A 20,285-nucleotide genomic window follows, 5' to 3' on the forward strand; every position below is an offset into this window, starting at 1 on the left:
TTAACAGGCAAAACACAGCACTAACTTCTTAACCGATCGTAATGCAATTTCAAATTTTCAGCCACTCATTGCACATTTTAGGAGAAAAGCCACGAGGAAACATCCAATTGAACAGGTTTGGCCTTTGGATTAGCGTTATTCATCGGACAGTGTTTCCAAAGGAAACTGAAGACTGCGGGTAAAGCCAAAAAACGCTCGCACAGAAGTCTTCCAGGCCATGCCGGTGGGGCCAGGGCCCTGCGCACAAGGACCCTAACCCTGCGGCCCGGCCAGCAGGCCCCTTCCCAGGCCTGAGCCCCGCTCCCCGCTCCCTGACACTGCTCGGCCTGTCCCGCGCCCAGCGCCCCACTCCTGCACCCAACGCCCCACTCCCGCGCCTGACGCCCCACTCCTTACACCCACTACCCCACTCCCGCGCCTGGCACCCCGCTCCCTACACCCACCGCCCCACTCCCGCACCCACTGCCCCACTCCCAGGCCCAGAACCTCACCAACCGCCCAGCGCTACATCCTGCTGTGTGCTCCCCAACCCGCGCGCCTGCCCCGGTTCACCTTGCAAAGCTGGAAGCGCTCGGCCTGCAGCGTCGTGGCGCGGGCGGCAGCGGCGACTGCGGCCTAGGACGAGGCCTTTGCTGATGTTGAATTTCCTCACGGTGTCGGCTAGGCCCCCTCCCGAGGGTTCCAGTGGCCCCAGGGCATGCGCGGGAAACACAGCGACGGCAGCCCCGTGACTGGCTGCCCGGTGACCGGCTCACTTGGTTGTGGGTGGGCCCCGTGCCGCCCCCGCCACTCCCGCTCCGGCTCCCTGTCGAGCCTCAGCTTCGGTCGCGGCCGCCTGGCTCCATGCAAGCGCCCGGGACCCTGGGCCAGGCCGCCCCATCGCTGACTGGACCGCTGCGGCTCCCTGAGGGTCAGCTACCGGCGCCAACGCCCGCCGAGCTGCGACAGACGCCGACTGCCGTGATCCGCACGCTGCGCCACGGGGAGGCAGCCCGGCCGGCTGGAGCAGGCGGGCAGAGTGCACAGGCGCGGCGCTACCCCCCAGGCCTCCGGAGATCGCCGGAGATATGACATACAGTCATTCTAACTTAAAGGGGACCTGGAAAATCAAAAGCAGTAAAAATTCCTGGCAAACCACAGACACCAAAATCATCCACATAGTACAAGGTAGTGCTAAAAATGTTAATGCAATGATGAATATTTAAATTTAGCTTGTTGATGAAACTGCTGGAAACCTACAGCAGATAAACTTCCCTTATTGGGAATATTAAGAAGAATATGAGATAAGCTGGAACTAATAGAAAAAGATGCTGAAAGAAATCTCATGTAACACACACTTCAGAATTTTATAGGTTTTGTAGTACATTAAGGATGAATAAATTAAAGCTGTATAGGGTCTAGGAGATAAAGATAAATTGGAGTAATAGAGAGGAATACAAACAAAGATGCTATAAAGAATATTTATGAAAGCTTTTGGGGAGAATGTATTTCAGTGTAATGCTTCATAGATAAATTTCCAAAAGTAAAATTCAAAGTAACTGAAAAAAAAATTATTGGTAACATTAAATAGAGGTCATATTGAATTCCCATTATCTGATGAAATGAGTGTTTTCTACCCATTTCCAAGTCTGCAGCACTTTTGATCTCTCTTTATTGTATTAACTTCCAAAGCACGAAGTGACACAAAACGAAGAACAAAAGGATGTGACATAAACTAAAGATGAGTTTTTAGAATAAATAGCATTTGTTTCTATGTGCTTCTTATAAATGTGGTGACTTCAGATTGTACTTATTATCACTATGAACATTTATTATTTCAATGATTCTAGTAACCATGGAATGGGGCTATTAAAATGCTGTAGTACTAAATTACTGTGAAAGTCTTTATTATTTTGTCTATTCATATTATGTTGTTATGTGTTACTGTGTTAAAGAAAGAAGATTATTCCTGAGAAATAATATGCATAGTTTTATTGGGCTTCCCTTGTATGTGATGGATTGCTTTTCTCTTGCTGCGTTCAAGAGCCTTTCTCTTTGACCTCTGACATTCTGATTAGTAAGTGTCTTGGAATACGTCTATTTGAATCTATTCTCTTTTGGGTATGCTGCACTTCTTGAATGTATAATTTTAAGTCTTTCATAAGAGTTGGGAAATTTTCAGTGATAATTTCCTCCATTAGTTTTTCTCCTCCTTTTCCCTTCTCTTCCCCTTCTGGGACACCCACAACACGTATATTTGTGTGCTTCATATTGTCATTCAATTCCTGAGTCTCTGGGAATTAAATTTGCCTTTTTCCCCATATTTTCTTATTCTTGTTGGATTTCAGATGTTCTGTCCTCCAGTTCAGTAATCCTATGTTCTGCTTCTCGAAATCTACCATTCTAGGTTTCCATTTTTTTTTTTTATCTCTTCTACTGTGCCTTTCATTCTCATAAGTTCTGGGATACATTTTTTCATACTTTTGATTTCTTCTTTTTGTTCATTCCTTGCCTTTTTTATATCCTCCATCAATTCATTGACTTGTTTTTTGATGAGGTTTTCATAGTTTGTTTGTATATTCTGAATTAATCATTTCAACTCCTGTATCTCATTTGAATTGTTGGTTTGTTCCTCTGACTGGGCCACATCTTCAATTTTCCTAGTGTGATTTGTTATTTTTTGCTGGTGTCTAGGCATTTAATTATCTTAATTAGTTTATTCTGGAGATTGTTTTCACTTCTTTTACCTACGGCCTTCTTGCTGAATGAATTTGCTATCTGTTCTTTGACCTTCAGTTCACCTTTTTCTGGACCTCTAGCTTAGGTTTTGTTTAACAGAGGAGAATTTTTCAGTTCTTGTTTTCTTGTTTCTTCACCCTGCCTGTATGGTGTCTTTGCCACCCCCCCCCACCCTTAGGACAGTCTACTTAGGTATTATAGACCCCAGCTGGATTTTCGCAGACCAAACTGACCTCCTGTTAGGAAGAAAAAGTCACCTACATCAATTTTCCCTGAGGGTGAGACCCAGCAGGGTGAAAGACTTTCCTGTGAAGTCTCTGGACACTGTTTTTCTTGTCCTGCCCAGTACGTGGCGCTTGTCTGCCTGCAGGCCCCACCAGCATAAGATAATGTGGTACCTTTAACTTTGGCAGACTCATCCTGCTGGGGGCATGGCAGAGACAGAGGAGAGGTTGTAGGCTGGTTTTAATGGATTCAAATTACCAAGCCCTGGTGTCTGAATTCCTTGAGGGAGGGAAGGCACAGGCTCCAGACAAGCTCTCAAAGAAGCTTGTGTCTTCCTATGCCTGGGGCAGTTGCAGCCTCAGAAGTCCTGCCACTCTATCCAAAGGCAGCCAAGCCTCCATAGAAACACAGCCACAAAAACCTCTGTTTCTTTTTTTTTCTTTTTCTGTCAGCCCTGCCCCCTTAGCACCAGGGCAAAAATGAGCCAGGTTTGCTCTGACCAGGTTCACCTGAGCTGGAGGCCAAGTTTTAGTAGTCAGAATTTGAGAATTAATTCCACATTTGAAGATAAGTTGTGCTCAGCCCCTGCTGCTGGTAAAGTCCCTTTCCTTTCCCCTCTGGGAAGCAGCCTGTTGGGGAGGGGCACCAGCCACCTCAGCTTAGGGAACTCACAGTTCTGGGGGGGCTCACAGCCGGTCCACTGGTCCAGACTGCGGTATGCTGTGTGTCTGGTCACTGACGTGGTCCCAGGAGCTATTCTGTACTGGTTATTTAGTGGCTGTTCTGGAGGATGAACTAAATCCCGCACCTCACTAAGCCACCATCTTGGCTCCTCCTCAATATGTGCTATTTTTAAAAAAGAGCTATGATGCTAAGATTCACAAAACACAGATTCAGTTAACATTACTGAATTCAAGATACCTTTTGTCATTACATATTTTATTCTATTGACAGATACTAAAATATAAACATTATCTTCCTGAGCTTCTCAAAAACCTCTGGCATTAAAGACATCTTTACTTGAGATTTTAAGTCAATAAGAATTGAGAATCAGGAAAGTTACATCATATATTTTGACATGTTTCAAAAGGTTACAAGGGCAAATTTACATATGGAGGAAGAAAATGCCAAAAGTTAATATTTTCTAATGCAAAATAAAATTAAATTTAATACCGAAGCAGGAAATACCTTTAAATGAAGCAGAACCACTGAACCTATTGGAATTTATAGCCACCTTGCAAATCTTATCTGGAGTCGTGCTAATGTTAATAATATCAAGGGACTCAGGGTAACTGAGTTTCTCAGACTGGGCTCAACTCCATTCCAGCCAGGGTTCAAAGGACAGACTAGCTCTTGCTCCTACAGAATGTAGTACAGAAGAGCAACTTCCATCCCATGAAGGGTCAATCGCTGAAGTCATTCACAGCTTAGGCAGTGTGTTCTACATATTTGAATTTTCCATCCCAAAGTTATTTAATTGGTTTCTGAAGCCTAGCTTCAGACAGTTCATCTTTTATGTAACAAACATTTATTTTCACCTTCAGCCAAAATCTGACATAGGGAAAGACAAACTTTGAAGGACTACCCAGGCCAGGTACAGATTCAAGACACCTAAAGCCTAATATTCAATCTCACATGCCCTTAAGAAAGTCACTAAAAAGGGCAGCCAGGGCGAGGGGTACGAAGTATAAACCACTATGGCCATTCTTCAGGTATAGAAACAAAATTGCCTGAGAACCTGAGAATAGTCATCACCACAGCTGATATTCACATATGCTCATGATGAGCCAGACAATCTAGGCACTTCACAAATGTGGATTTATGTAGTCACCACATCAACTTTATGAGATGGGAACTAGTTTTATCCCACTTTTGTAGATGAGGAAACTGAAGCAGAGGATCACAATAATGGAATAGTGGAGGCAAGATTCACTCCCAGGAAGTCATGGACTCAGAGTGATGGGCCTGAGAAGAGCTGGGACCTAGGATAATTTAACTGCTACGCCACAAGCCCACAAACAGAACACAAGCACAAGCAAGGTATCAAGGCATGCATTGTGCTTTGTTCAGAGGGGACACACACACGTCAGTGTAGTTACGGTAGGGGACCTAATAGAAGCACTGGTGCCCTAGAGTTACATCCTACTGCACTACCAGGCCGGGTTTATTCTGCTGGCCCTGCTTCAGTGTGAATCTCCAGCAAGAGAGTCCTCTGATCCCTCTCTTGAACAGACCTTTTAAGAGGAAGAGCCAGGTATAATTAGCACACTCAGCGAGAATACTTATATCTGGTTAATACCTGGGCTGCTCACCACTTTCAGTGGGACACCTACAGGGGGTGGCAAACTAAAGTTGGTGGGCCATACCCGCCCACCACCCGTTTCTATGAATGACGTTTTACTGGACAAGCTCACTCATTTACATACTGTCCATGGTCCATGGCTGCTTTTGCATTACAACAAAAGAGTTGATTAGTTGTGAAAGAGACCCTATGGCCTGAAAAGCCTAAAATATTTTTCATCATCTGGCCCATGAGAGAAAAGTTTGCTGATCTCTGTACTAGGAAGTTCCAGAGAACAAAGACACTGGAAAATTCTGCTGTAAAAGTCAGGTGATTTCTCAGAAAGCACTGAAACACTCAACATAGAAAAAGGTATCTTAAAATAGTGCATCCATTTTTAAGTGAGAAAGAATTTCACATCATCTGGCTCTTATCCTTCATTTCTTGAGGCAAGTTCCTTCTGTCCAAGTGTACTGGGCCCCCATGTCCATCCCTTGTTCACTGGGGCCTTCTCCTCCTCCTCACCTTCCTCCTTAGGAATGACTGAGCTGTGCCCCCAGGTTTTGCTGCTTTCACCTGGTGTCACTTTGAATTACAAAGGGTGGGTGGGATCTGGAAAAAGACACACAGAGCCCTTCCCAGATTAACCTCTACTCTGCCAGATCAACGCCCACATTTGGAGCTGCAGGGGAAAAAAGTTAGACTTCATAAAAAAACCTCTGTACCCAAGTAGAGCCTTCCAGGAAAGTAATGAAGGTCTCAGCCACCAATCATTTATTTTTCTCAAAGCAGACAGAAAAATTTCCTAAATTCCCCGAAGTCCAACGCAAGCTGAAGCTCAGACCAACCAGACAACAGAGTTCCAAACAGATCTGACTTAAGCAACTTACTCTGTTGGGTGGGATGGGAAGGCAAGGGTGGGTGATGAGAAGAGAGGTGGGAGAGAAGAAGAGAAGGGGTTAAGGAAGATGAAAAGTGCAAAAGAAGAAAGGTCTGGGAACAAAGAAAATGAGGTGTTCAAGCTTAAGGAGAGGTAAGTCAAGAGTAGGTGGTGATGGGAAAAGAACAGGCCTAGGGAAATACAAAACGTAAGAGAAAAGGAGCATTCTTCTGACACGGATACCTTAGAGCAACAGTCAAACCCTCGGGGACCAGGCTTCTATCTAAACTGGGTGAAGGGAACCAGTTATCATCAAACAGGAAGTTGAGGGGACTGAGGCAAAATTTAGAGCATATGAAAGCACCCATCAGTTCCAGCGAACTGTGGACACATGTAAAAGACCCCAGTGATTTGATCTTTCAATAAAAGTCACAAATTCTGTTTTTTAGTTTTAGTTTTTTGTTTGTTTATTTTTGCATGGGAAGGCACCAGGAACTGAACCTGGGTCTCACCATGACAGGCAAGAACTCTACCTGTTGAGCCATCATGGCCTGTCCCTGTTTTTTTAATTTAATTTTTCCCCTTTGTTTTGGTGAAGTCTATCTTTAAATTAGGAAAATTATTTCTTTAATTTATTTTATTTATTTTTTCACACTTCAATAAAAGCAAAATTGGTCCAGATCCAGCTGACCATAAAAAGTATTTAGCAGGTTTCTTCAGGACTTGGACTTTGCAAAAGCCCTTCTCTGGGAAGGACAGACAAAAGAAAAACAATGATGCCCCAATATGGCAGAGGGCATGCCTGGGCCATAGGCCAGGGTACCAATCTGTATTGACACAAGACACTAGATTGCAAATCACTCTGTAAATCAGTTGAGCTACCACTGATACCCCCCAAACCCTTTGCTGATATTTGACTAAGAATAAAAGGTAGAGGAGACCATAGTAAAGTTAATGGAGAGAGACAAAGGGAAAGGCTATGGGTATGCGTATGTATGTACATGTACATACATGCTGTTAAGGACAGGTGGTAGAAGTTATGGATGGAGAAAGCCCAGACCCATTGGTGGCTGGACAGAGCAGACACCTGGTGTGTTCTGACCCCAACTAATTTAGGAAATAGGCTCACACTGGATGGCGCAAAGGCAAGGTGGGGCTTGCAGGAGGACCAGAGCAGCTGCTGATCAGACTTCCTTTTGTCCATGGATGGAGATGCCTGCACCGTGAACTTCTGCTGGAAATCTGCTTGAGGAAAGACAGGCAGATAGCATGTGCATTTGAATTTTCCCATAATGAAATTCATGTAAGAAAACTGACAGGCCTGAAGAGCTCATTATTCACCTGGAAAATGTTCTCTTTCAGAATCCTCTCTTTTTCCCAAAGAAACATGGAAGGTGGCAATACGGAAGGGAGGAAATTTCATTTTCTGAGTGACCTTTCATTAGACAGTCTTCAGAAAGCTGTCTATATAATACAGACTTACAGGTTACATATGATTATATATCTAGAATAGGTTTTTAGACAAGGAGACCTTGTATATTATTCCAGGAAATTTAACTTAAAATTCTCTATTTCATATGATCTATTAGTACTTGCCTGCTTTTCTCAGGGAACAAAGCAGGGGAACTGATGCTTTTTACTAAGGGGGAGCAGAGGTGGGTATTAAGAACTAGTCTTTGGTGAGAACAACCTAAGGAAATGAGGGAGATGGTCCAAACTCTAATATCTTCCAAAGGCAGTTATGGTACAGCAGAAAGAATGTGGAACTTAAGGACAGTAAACCAGGGTTTGGGTTTAGCTCTGAATTTCTGAGTTTCAGAAATTTCCTCATCTGTCAAGGAGGAATAACAACAGCTGTTTGTCTGCACATAGGCCTTCCCACTAAGTTGTAGTCCCAGCACCTGGCAATATGCTCAACACATGTTAGATGCTCAAGAGGTGCTCAAAAACTCAAGGTTGTCTGAAAAGAAAAAGATATGCAACAAGGAGATCGGTAAACACATCCCATGAATGCATTCACTGAATTTCAGAGAATTAATTCCCTTGTCTATACTTAAGCTACCATTGAAAGCCAACCACTACTATTCCTATCATGCTATTTTCCCTTAGTTCCTTATAGTTCTAATAAGCTTGCTTCCTTGGGCCTTATGTATCAGAACACAAGTGAACATTTTTATCTATACAAACATACACTTGAACACTCACGTTCTTCAATGGGTGCATTATACACCACAAAGATTCTAATTCATAGCTTCACATTTCTTTGCATTTTTCTGAGTCTGTACAAGTCAAAAATGTGTAGTTTTTTAGCCAATGTGTTTCTAAAGTTTATGTGTAAATCAAAGTCCTGTGAGTTAAACATAAACTCAAGTGTATTCAGAGAACTAGTCATTTAAATAAACCTTGACATGAGCCATTCTGCAAAGGCAAGATTCCTCCTGTCTCACACATATACACCTTGAAATCTACAAACTGCTCTCCCACCCCACCCCAATCACATGCTTCCTTCTCCAAGTCTGCCTAAAAGGAAAGGTGCCTATGTGAGCAGCCATGCTTCTAGCAGCCTGGACCACACTCACCTATCAGTTCACTTTCTGTGTTCAGTCACAGTCACTAATGCCCCTAAAGTGGGCGAGATTTTCAGCAGGCCAGCATCTTTCTACTGAACAGAACGGCCGATTTCAACAAAGGTCCATTTCAAAACCCTAGGTCTTGTGTTTCCAAAAGCTCAGTCCCCACTATCGGGACAGAGTAGGTGGGGATTCTTGCCCACACCAAGCCCTTGCCCCACCCCACAACCAGGCTCTCTGTTCTCACTTCCAGCAGGCTCCTGGCCACTGACCAGAGGGAAGGCTGATGCGGTTGCCATCCTTAAGCTTCAGCCGGCTCTTCCTGAACTTGCCCATGTGTTTTTTCAGTCAGGGCTTCTCCTGGCACAGCTGGTGGAGGATGATGTTAAGCTCCCACTCCAGGATGTCGATCTCCCACTCAGCCAGCTCCTGCTCCCTGCGCCACAGCAACTCTTCCAGGTTTTTCTGCTGGAGTGCAGCCCAAGTCAGCTCCTCCTCCCAGGTGCGGAGCTCCTGCAGGACAGGTGGGAACCATGAGAGAGAAGCAGGACACTGAGTGCACAGCAGTTAGGGGGGTAAGGCCAGAGACCCCCAGAGGGCAAATGCTCATGGCAACCTGAGGGACTGGCCAGGCCCTGCAGAACTTGTACTAGGTGCCCCATGCTCCAAGTCTCCAGTGGAGAGAAGAGACTGGTAGTTAACTGATCAATGAGCCCCTAACTACCATGGATGGTGGGGAAAGGAAGGCATAACATAGGCATACTGAGGATGCAGCCAGAGTAGCTAAAGCCACACGCCAACCCCTAGAGAGGGAAGCTGCGAGCTCCCAGCTACTCTCTGAACCTTGTTTAAAATTGCCTGTGGCTGAAAACTATAGTCATGTATTTGAACTCCGCAGTCTAAGTTCTATTTTATTTTATTTTTCATTTTATAAAGGATTAAAAAAAAGACAAACAGAACTAAATTAATGTGATTTAACTTTAAATATGTCCACTGCAAATGAATCACCCTCGAGGCATCACCTAACATTCAAATAAAAACAAATATATATTTTAGGATGACTGTTCAAGAAGTATGTCAGGTATGCCATCTAAATCTTTCTTTATTTGATGAATAAGTCCACTGAGGCACGTGGTTTTAGCTCTCATCTGGTTCAAAAGGATAGATAATAATTTGCTCTGGAAAGATCGTGAGAGCACAGCAAGAAGAGAGAACATTCCCTGAAGTCTGTGCCAAAACCAAACTCGCCTGCTGTTCTGCCACATACCCTTGAAATGAACTTTCAATGAACATGTAAGATGTCATTCCAGAGCAGGCCGTGCCTCTGCAGCAATTCAAGACAACCAGACAGAGAATCTTAAAAAATGCAGACAGAGAACTCTCTTTTCCTTCTGAGAAAGACAGCAGGAGACAGAAAACTGGAGGAGCAAAAGTGGGGCAAAAATCCCATTTCGATTCCCATATCCTGAGCCAAGAATGCTCCTTTCCATTCTGCTCTGAGAATTGGGGTGGAAGCATACAGGTGGGCAGAACCTCTTTTGAGTTTCTCCTTTATCCTTCTGCATGAATTTATAAATGAACATAACACTGGTTCTCAGGAAGAGGGTGGGGGTATGGAATCAGGAAACAGGAAAGAGAACAAAGGATGTGTATAAAAGTTTAAAACCTAGAATATAAACTATTATCACTAGTTCCCCTTTGCGGAACTGAAGTGAGGTGGCAGTTGGAGGCTAAGGCTTGAGAGGACTTAATGTCATTAACCAGAGACCCACACTGAAAAAGCAGGACGTTTCTTTCAATAAAGGAGCCACAACAACACTTCAATGGCTGAAACTTAAATTTTCCCCAATGAAATGCTCCACTATCAAGAATCATTCTTGACTAAAATAAAATATAGCAAAAAAGGAACTCAGAAGTAAAAAAAATATATGCGTGTGTGTGTGCGTGTGCGTGTGCGTGTGCATGTGTGCGTGTGCTATGGGGAAAGCTGAGCAGGCAGGTAGAGGACAGAAAAAGAAAGAACAGAGACAAGATATGAATAAAACACTTATGAACTTTTCATAAAACTTGCCCTCCATCCCAAAGAGAATGTCAAAATGTCCATGAAAGTGATGGAAAGGAGACACACAGGAAGACGATTAGCACCTGGAAAAGTGTTCCAGGGTAGCAGCATCATGGGATTGAGAAAGCCTTCCAGACCAAAAGGGAAATGAGACAAAATGAAGTTTTAGTGGCTGAGAGATTTCAAACAGTAGAGAGGTTATCCTGGAGGTTATTCTTAGGCATTATGTAGATATCCCTTTTTAGTTTATGGTGTATTGGAGTGGCTGGAGGGAAGTCCCTGAAACCACTGAGCTGTGTTCCAGAAGCGCTGATTCTTGAAGACGACTGTATAACTAAACAACTTTTACAATATGACTGTTTGACTATGAAAACCTTGTGTCTCATTGCTCCTTTTATCCAGGGCATGGACAGATGAGTGAAAAAATAAGGTTAAAATAAATAAATAATGGGGGATGGGGGAATAAAAGGTAAAAACTTGGGTAGATTGACCTACTTGTGGTCAATGTGAGGGAGGTAGAAGGGGTATGGAATGTGTGCGCTTTTTCTTTTTTCTTTTTCTTTCTTTTTCTGGAGTGATGCAAATGTCTTAGAAATGATTATGGTGATCACCAATGTGATGATAATGTGAGTCACTGATGGTACACTATGTATGGACTGCATGTGTCTGAAGATTCCTCAATTAAAAAAAAAAAGATAATACAGAAAATGTAAAGCCAAAATAAAAAAACTTACAAGGTGGGTACCAATAGTTGTTGAATAATTGCTGAGTCAATGAATGAATGAACTAGAAATAGGAAGAAGAGATAGAAGATAATTTTCTAAATGCAAACTTTATGTAAACAGGTTCATCATAATTTCCACCAAGAGGGTAGTGCGACAGACACTGTGGGCCTCCACGGATGGAAGGTGGGAAGACCTGGGCAAACCCCAACCCCCAGCCCAGACATCCAGGTGGCCAGGCCCTGGGAGCACAGACACTGTCCAGCATTCACTTAGGTATCACAGAAAACTCTATGGCAGAAGGCAGGCTACTGTTATACAGAACTACCTCACAGGCTGGCTTTGATTAGCAACCAGATTTATGGGAAAGGAAACTCTATTCTTTTTAAGTTTATTGAAATGCCGACTGTATGAAACTAGTTTCAGAATTAACAACTTACATATAATTGACATAAGATGGTTCAAAATGCTACATTAAATAATGCACTTTAATACCTACATTGTTAATTTATGAAGAAACGCTTAGAGGAGATGAGATCTAGACATGATGCTAACACAAGGCAACATGTAATAATCAACATAAAAACTGATCAAGTGTGTTGAAAATAACTGAAAACCATCAAAGAATACTTTTAGTCAGGATTATCAGAAAAATCTGGTAAACTATTTAGAACAAGTCAATTATAAACAAAAAACTTTCAAGCGTATTTAACTTTACTGTTAATTTTAGGGTACTTTTGGTTCTTTAAAATTTTAAATGATTCTACTTTTTTCACTTGTTTTTCATAATGTATAAATAAGCCATTTGGTATATGGGATATACAACCTTTGTAAGCAATCTCAGGTTTGGTAAGTACAGTCCTAGAAGAGTTTACATACTTAAGGATACCAAGATTCATTCTTTTATATCATAAATATAACTTTCAGAAGAAATTCTACCTTTCTCTCATCCATTGGACTGTCATTTACATGGACCACAGGTCCTGGGTGAGATTTAGATGACCTAAAAGGGAAAAAAGTTAGTCAGACTTTTTTTCTCAAAAATTTCAATACAACTAAATGAGAGTAAATAGATGGGAAATAAAGATGTCTGTATAAAGGATACAAACATTTCAGTAAGTAATACCTTGATATGGATCAGAGCAGGAATATGGATCAGAGCAGGAAGAGGAAAAAAGATGGAAATAACTTGCCAGCAAAATTTGCAATTACAGACCTCCTGTGTAAAAAAGACTCTTGGATTTAGTCAAAGCATTCCATACCCCAGAAACCGGTACCCAGAAGAGTTCTCCAAGCTGAGGTTTCTACACGACTGTCAGTGTTGGCCTCATGCCGCCTGTTCTAGTTTGCTAGCTGCAAGAATGAAACACAACAGAGATGGATTGGCTTTTAACAAAAGGGGATTTATTTTGTTAGTTCTTCAGAGGAAAGGCAGCTAACTTTCCACTGAGGTTCTTTCTTATGTGGGAAGGCACAGGATGGTTTCTGTTGGCCTTCTCTCCAGGCCTCTGAGTTCCAACAACTTTCCCCAGGGTGATTTCTTTCTGCATCTCCAAAGGCCTAGGCTGAGCTGCGAGTGCTGAGATGAGGTATGCTGAGCTGCTTTGGCTGTGCTACATTGTGCTCTCTCATTTAAGCAGCAGCCAATTAAGTCAAAAGTCATTCATTGCAGTAGGCACGCCTCCTAGCCAACTGCAGATGTGAGCAGCAACAGATGAGATTCACATACTATTGGCTCACATCCACAGCAACAAAACTAGGTGCCTTTCACCTGGCCAAGTTGACAACTGAATCTAACTACCACATGTCCACCCCTCGTCAACTTGGCAATAACAAGCATCACCTTAAACAGGTGCAAAAAATTCTCTTCTGGCTGTGGACGTGTGAATCCCAAAACAAGTTATCTCATGCCAATACGCAAAGGAGGACAGTCACAGGATCAGAGAAACTGGAAGGAAAACCCGCATGGCAAACACCATTGGATTTCAAAGTCTGAAAGTCATTTACCCTTCGTCTTTAGAAACTGGCAATCCCACCCTTTCCAAGGGCCTATGCAGTGGCCCGCCTCTTTCCAAATCAACCTCAGGGAACATCAAGGAAACCACATTTTTCTTGGCTCCACTCTCTCCAGGTATCAGGGCCACCCCTGGGCTTTCTGCCATTTCTGGGCCACATGCTGAACCCCACCATGTGGCGGCAGTCCCCCAAGGAGCATATTCTACCTTCTCCAAGGCCTGAGGCTGCACGACTCTTCCACTGCAACAAGGTGGGAGACTCATCCTCACCCTTTAGGGTAAACTCTCCCTCTCCATGTATATGGGTGTGTCCACTCTCCAGGCTGAGGTTTCTTGGCTTCAGATCAAGCTTCCACGGTTCTTACTCTGCAAACTCCAATCTCTCCCTTTTGTGTCCACCTTTGTCCAGAGTGGCAGTGGTTCCATTTACACCAACAGTCTCTTCAAGGACTCCAGGACTTCTTCATTCTCTTCACAGTTCCTCCAAATCTTCCCCTTAGCCATCCAAAACACCATTCCAACATATCTGGTATTTGCAAATCGCAGCAGCACTCCACTCTCAGATACCAAAATCTGTACTAGTTTGCTAGCTGCCAGAATGCAATACACCGGAAACAGAATGGCTTTCAAAAGGGGGAATTTAATCAGTTGCCAGTTTACAATTCTAAGGCTGAGAAAATGTCCCAATTAAAACAAGTCTATAGAAATATCCAATCTAAGGCATCCATCCAGGGAAAGCTATCTTGTCTCAAGAAGGTCGATGAAGTTCAGGGCTTCTCTCTCAAGTGAGAAGGCACATGGCGAACACAGTCAGGACTTCTTTCTTGACTAGAAGGGCACATGGTGGACACGGCGTCATCTGCTAGCTTTCTCTCCTGGCTTCTGGTTTCATGAAGCTCACGGGGAGGCATTTTCCTTCTGCATCTCCAAAGGTCTCTGGCTGGTGGACTCTCTGCTTCATGGTGCTGTAGCATTCTCTACTCTCTCTCTGAATCTCTTTCTCCAAAATGTTTCCTCTTTTATAGGACTCCAGCAAAGCAATCAAGACCCACCCAAATGGGTGGAGACATGTCGTCACCTAATCCAGCTTAACAACCACTCTTGACTAAATTACATCATCCAGGGAGATGATCTGATTACAGTTTCAAACATACAGTATTGAATACAGAGTATTCTACCTTTATGAATGTGTACAGCATGTTCTGGTTCACACTCATGTGAAAACACGCACTGTGGTGTGCACGGGGTCCCTGCAGGTGTATGCACAAAGCACTCAAATCTGCAAACTGCCAACTGGGTGTGCACAGGGGAGCAGGAGGCCAAGGGGGCCCAGGCACTCTTGGGCAGGTGGGGGACTCACAGCTCGATGGCTTTGTTAAACATGATGACGTGGCCAGACAGCAAGAAGGCCTCCATGTTCATGATTGGGACGCTGCCTCATCTGGCACCTATATACAGCCACCTACTCTTGAACGGCAGATGGAAAAACGTCACCCTGCCAGAGGAAAAACCCAAAAGGCAATGAGAGAAAAGGTGCACAGGTTTCAGGAGATGTGTGAGAGGATCCCTCGCACATGTACTTCCAGAAAAGCAAGGAGGGTGGGCTGCCACCCTCCATGCCCCTCCCCACAGGGGCGAGAACACACAAACACGTGGGCTGGGGCAGGAGGAGGCAAGGGTCAGGAATTAGGAGCAGTCTTGGGGTGCCAAGCACATCCTTGGTGGTCCAGCCATGTGCCCTTCCAAGCCACCATGAGTATCACTGGCCCCATCACCATCCCCACCTGGGCTCAGGCTGCTTCCAGGCAGAATGCTCCTGACCCCTGGCTTTCACCTGGCTTTCAGTCCACAGGCCAACTCTCACGGGCCTGGAGGAGTGGCCGGATCTACTTCCTGGCCTGTAGGCACAGGCTCTCTGCTCCAGCCTTCTAGAATGTTCCCCTGGGAGTCAACTACGGGTTAGCAGAGCCCTCTACAGTGTCCACTGGGGAGTCAACCATGGGTTAGCATAGCCCTCTACAGTGTCCATGAGGGAGTCAACCATTTGTTGGCAGCACCCTCTACAGTGTCCACCAGAGAGTCAGCTACAGGTGAGTGGATGCTACGATCTCAAACACTTAGTGAGAAGACATCAACACCCCTGAATGTACAGGAAGAGTACTGAGGGCTTAAAGGGTAATTAAAGAATAACGGAGAAGGCTTCCATATAAAAATTAAAACTAAGAAGACAATTCCACTGAATATTTAAAGAGACAGCATATTAGAACACTTAAGACTATGCGTGTCTGTATTTATAGCTCCATAGTGACAGAAAACATAGATCTATGGGTTATGTAATGACTCTAAGAACATGACCCACGATGAAATCTAGCAATTTTCAGGAAGAAGCCATGAAACAAATGGCACTGAACATTTAGCCATTACAGTAGCTTCAAGCTCTGTATACCAGAAACCATGTTCTTAAATTTCATCCATTCCTGCAAGTGTGAATTCTTACAGATACAACCTTTTGATGAGCTTACTTCAACTAAGGTATGGCCCAGCTCAATCAGGATGGATCATAATCTTACTACGGAAGGCCTTATAGGGAAGGTCAGAGAGAGAAAAAGATACAGGAACAGCCAGAAGGAAGTACGGGAATCCAGAAGAGAAGGCAGAGGCCAGAGAAAGCTGCATGTACACTGTCACATGACAGAGGTGACAAGGACCAATCATGCTGGCAGCCACACCCCAACTGCCACTGTCTTTGGGAGGGAAGCATCACCTTGATGACCCCTTGATTTGGACCTGCCCCAGGGCCCTGGACATATGTGGGAAAGACATGGATGGAGAGGGATCTCGGCATATATAGGAGAGACTCAAAGATGAAGAGAGCCCTCAGCACACAGACAAGAAACTCGAGGATGAAGAAGGACCATATCACATGTAGGAGACATACGAGGATGGAGAGGGACCTCAGCACACACAGGAGACACACGAGGATGGAGAGGGACCTCGGTACATAGAGGAGACACACGAAGATGGAGAGGGACCTCAGTATATGGAGGAGACACACGAGGATGGAAGGGGACCTCGGTAAATGTAGGAGACCCAAGAAGATGGAGGGGGACCTCGGTATGTGTAGGAGACACATGAGGATGGAGAGGGACCTCAGCACATGTAGAAGACACGAGGATGGAGAGAGACCTCAGCACACGAAGGAGACACATGAGGATGGAGAGGGTCCTTGTCAAATGTAGAAGCACAGGAGGATGGTGAGGGACCTTGTCAAATGTAGAAGCACACAAGGATGGAGAGGGAGCCCCTACAGCTGCTTCAGGGGTTGAATCTACTGCTCTGTGGATAGGGAAGAAAAGCAGGCAGCAGGGGTTTATACGCAGCACCTGGTCTCCGGGGTGCAGCGATATGTCCACTTGCAGGGCCCAGCACCTCCCAGACAGTGATGCCCTGCATTACACCTTGCATGCCTCAACCATCTGAGTGCTTTCTGTTTCTGCACTGAACCCTGACTAACACAGCAAGGAGCCACACCAGTCCTGAAAGTCTCGGGAGACCAAAAAATACCCACTGATGATGATCTGAAGCTAGACCAGGTCAACCTTCCCCAACTGACCATCCCTGGCCCACACCCAGCGAGGCCTGAGCCGGCAGCCTGCATCATGACTGCCACAGAGCCCACCGCAAAGCCCCCTGCCCTGGCAATGCAGCAAATTGCCCATAATACTCCAGCTCTGCTCCTGTGGGTGCCCGTGTTAACCCTTTACATAAGACACAGCCCTCTTCTGATTAATCTTTAAAACTTCATAGAAAATTTCATTACATTCATATGACAGAATATTTTCCACTGTATTTTAATTTACCAACATGCTGACCTTGCTCAGTTATAACTTCCATATCCCAGAACGTATCACTATTTTCAGGGACCAAAAATTTAATCAAAGTTTATAAAATGAATGAATGGTCAAGGAAATAGGAAAAAATAATGAAAATTTACTGAACATAGACATATACTAAAACTAACAACAGAGTCAGTTGAAAGCACTTTGTAAGTCTGTTCTAAGAATGTCCTTTTGATTTATCATCCCGTATATCTTTTCTGATAAACGGTTGCAGCTACTTTAGAAAAATCTTCATCGTTATCACTATTTACAGTCAAATAGTACAATATAAATGTTTCACAAAATTAGCTTTAGAGATCTTTGAAAGTTGTTTTGCACTACATTAATTTACTATTTCCTTATTAATTACATCTCAATTTTTATAAAACATTTAAAAGGTTTTAGAAATTTGTCCAAATAAACCTCAATGGTCACCTTTCTTGTGAAATGACACCTCAATATGCAGCATGGTAACTATGGAGAAACTGTACAGCAGGAAGTGAAAGAGTGACCATCAAATACATCAAATGCATAAATAATGAGTAGCACATGGAAAAAAATCTCGTGTAGAGGATTTCTTATAGTTCTGCATTTAATTGGCTTGCTTTGGGGATGAAGATGTCAGGTGTTTGCTTGTTTATGCATGGGACCTGGGAATCGAAGCCGGGTCTCCAGCATGGCAGGTCAGAATTCTGCCACTCAGCCACCGTCGCACCACCTGATGTCAGGTGTTTTTAAACAACACGTGCATGATAAAAGTAATCTGGTCCTCATGAGGAACTGTACTCATTTTCTGTAAGACATCTCATTATCTTTCCCCATTTTTACACAAGATTTTTATCTTTTATTATACTTTATACAATATAAATACTTTCCAGTATATGGCTTATATCATTTTTATTCAAAGTCTTTTTTTGTCTATAAGTACATATACACAAATATGATCCTCTTTATGCACTGATTTACATCTAATTTTAATTCTAATTTTAAATTGTTTTATTAGTCTTATTTTTATTCTATGCTTATCACCCCTGCCTCAAAATCTGTTCTCTTCACAAGTCATATTAACAACTTAGAACTTATCCTCAACTATTTTTCTTCATGTTCATAAAATAAGTAAGGCATGAAGAATATTTGGGGAAAGGAGTCCTTGCTTTTTTAAAGGGATAGTATACAGGTCATTCTCAGCCTTTTATTCTCACCAGCAGTATCTGATGGATGGGGTGTGTCCTTCACCTTCACAGCACTCTTACTTTTAGGTGCCTCAGCCACTCTCTTACTAGTTCTTTGTGTGTGCTGTTTAAGCCCTCTAGTCCCTTGTCTTACAGAAACTGCCCACATCATATTCTCCCAAGTTGGTCTGTTTTCTGTGGTTGTTTCACATTTAGGTCTCTCACTCCTTTGCAATTTGTTTTTGTAACGAGGTAGGGACTGTATTCCCTATTTAGGTGAGAGCCTTGTTTAGTGCGTGCTTTACTGATTGCAAGGCCACCTCTCTCCTCTATCAGACCAGGCTCTAACTCTCCACCAGCATGCTGTTTCTGGACATCTTATACTGTTTTTTAAGTCCATTTTTCTTCTGCTTATAATTACTAAACCATAATACAGCATTGCTACAGCTTTATAGCTACAGAAATCATTTTATTTTCCTTCTCCAAAATTGTCTTGGACTATTCTGGAACTTTCTTTTTCCATACAAATTTTAGGATCAGCTTATTAAGTCTCATGAACAACCCTGTAACAATTTTCATTAGAATAGCACTGAATTTACATATGAATTTGTGGGAAACTGACAGATTTTAGTACTTTACTATTCCTTCCGATGAAGTTTTCCATTTGTTTAGGTCTTCTTTTATTCCTTCAATAATGTTTTAATATTTTCTCCGTATAAATACTACACTTATTGGCCACTCTTACTTCTAGGAATATTGTAGTCTTTGTTACCATTATGTGTACATTTTTTCCTAACTTTTTCCTGCCATTTTCAAACTTAATGTGCCATTATGCTATATCTCTCATAAACTACTTAACAGCTGTACACTGTTGTTTTTAAATCCAGCTTGAAAAATCTTAAAATTTTGGTAGGCAAATTTTATCCATTTACAATTATCTAGATTATTGGAGATAATGAACTGATTTCTGCCACCTGGTTGAGTCATTCCTTTCCTTCCCATAATTTTGTCTCTTTCCCAACCTCTATAGATTCAATTTCTTCCTTTTTGCTCCTCTAATGGTTCTAATGTCAAAGGTTTTCTACTCTTTTAGTGGTTACCCCCACACTCCTAAGATACATACTCATTAAAACTTTCTAAAAAATTATTCAATACTGCTCTCTATTTATAAGATTATTTTAGTTATTCTCAAAGAAATGTCCAAACATCTTATCTTCTTTTTTTTTTTTTGTCATAAGCAGGCTCTGAGAATTGAACCTGGGTCTCCAGCATGGAAGGCAAGAATTCTATGACTGAGCCTGCACCCTCCTCTCATGTTTTTTAGGTGCATGGTCCAGGAATCAAACCCGGGTCTCCCACAGGGAAGGGGAGCATGCATTCTACCACTGAACTGCCCATGCACCCCCTAACCATCTTATCTTTAAATCACAAATATACTGTTTGCCATTTTGCAGTCAGCAGTCAACCACACTGTTGGGCCAACACTGCATGGATTATACTATCACATCTGAATTCACTTTTCTCATGCACGAGCATACCTTTAGTAGTTCTCTGAGCAAGCAATTAGATGGTAAATTGATTCTTTGTATGTCTGAATATGTCCTTTACTATATGCTCAATATTAAATGATAATGAGTTGTAAACAGAATTCTTCCAAACATCATACTGGAGCTCAAGAGTCTTCCAGCATCTATTATGTTAAGGGCAACCTGCTGTCAGATTAATTTGTCCTTAAGTTGTCAAGCCAGGCAAGGGTTGTCTA

General features: G+C 43.1%; 1 long non-coding RNA gene across 1 annotated transcript; it reads right to left on the minus strand.

Annotated features, from left to right (window-relative positions):
- Window positions 1-5,731: 5,731 nt before the first annotated feature.
- On the minus strand, window positions 5,732-12,446 carry LOC143651248 (uncharacterized). Its single transcript, XR_013159928.1, has 3 exons — window positions 12,398-12,446; window positions 8,922-9,187; window positions 5,732-5,809 (listed from the first exon to the last, which is right to left on the minus strand). It is a non-coding gene; the product is annotated as an uncharacterized LOC143651248 (long non-coding RNA).
- Window positions 12,447-20,285: the final 7,839 nt, after the last annotated feature.

This window comes from Tamandua tetradactyla, chromosome 12 (genome assembly GCF_023851605.1).
Source record: "Tamandua tetradactyla isolate mTamTet1 chromosome 12, mTamTet1.pri, whole genome shotgun sequence".
In the NCBI taxonomy this organism is placed as follows: Eukaryota; Metazoa; Chordata; class Mammalia; order Pilosa; family Myrmecophagidae; genus Tamandua; species Tamandua tetradactyla.